The following is a 723-nucleotide window of genomic DNA, read 5'->3' on the forward strand; positions in this document are numbered from 1 at the left end:
CTTGTTGGCAAATATCGTAAATTAACTAAAATATCGGCATTTATTTAAATACTAAATCCAAAGTACAATTTAACTATTAAAGTTAAATTATTTAACTCGGCTTCGGACTATTCGAAGTTCTAATACGTAACAAACATAAGGAACAGATAAGGAATATCTGTGCATAAGGAACAGATCCACAGAGAGAGAGATTCGCGCTTACACACACACATCACCGTCTTCGTTTTTAACGCAAATACGTTTTAATATACACACAACATTACCATTTACAATAACAATTGTTTGGTTGACTATTTCCCCGCTGATTTTTCCAAGCCCGTTCCCTTGGCTGTGGTTTCGCTAGATAGTAGATAGGGACAGTGGGAATCTCGTTAATCCAATCATGCGCGTCACTAATTAGATGACGAGGCATTTGGCTACCTTAAGAGAGTCATAGAATAATTAGTGTGCGGACCATTTTCATTTATATAGTGCTCTGTGAACACAAATTAGTTAGTATAAATCAGTTAAATGACGAAAAATTAAGTGTATATTTACTTGTGACCACTCAGTGTATGTATAGGTGACAGAGCGAGAGCAAGTAGTGAAGTGAAAGTAAAGTTCAGTCAAACAGAAGTTAGAAAACGCGAGGTTAACTGGCGTGTGAGTGATTAGCCGTAATGGACGATATTTTATAATGAATTTCACAGTTTAATAGAGATAACGAAAGCTCCCGCGCCGCAG

This window comes from Limulus polyphemus, unplaced genomic scaffold, assembly GCF_000517525.1.
Source record: "Limulus polyphemus unplaced genomic scaffold, Limulus_polyphemus-2.1.2 Scaffold298, whole genome shotgun sequence".
Lineage (NCBI taxonomy): Eukaryota > Metazoa > Arthropoda > Merostomata > Xiphosura > Limulidae > Limulus > Limulus polyphemus.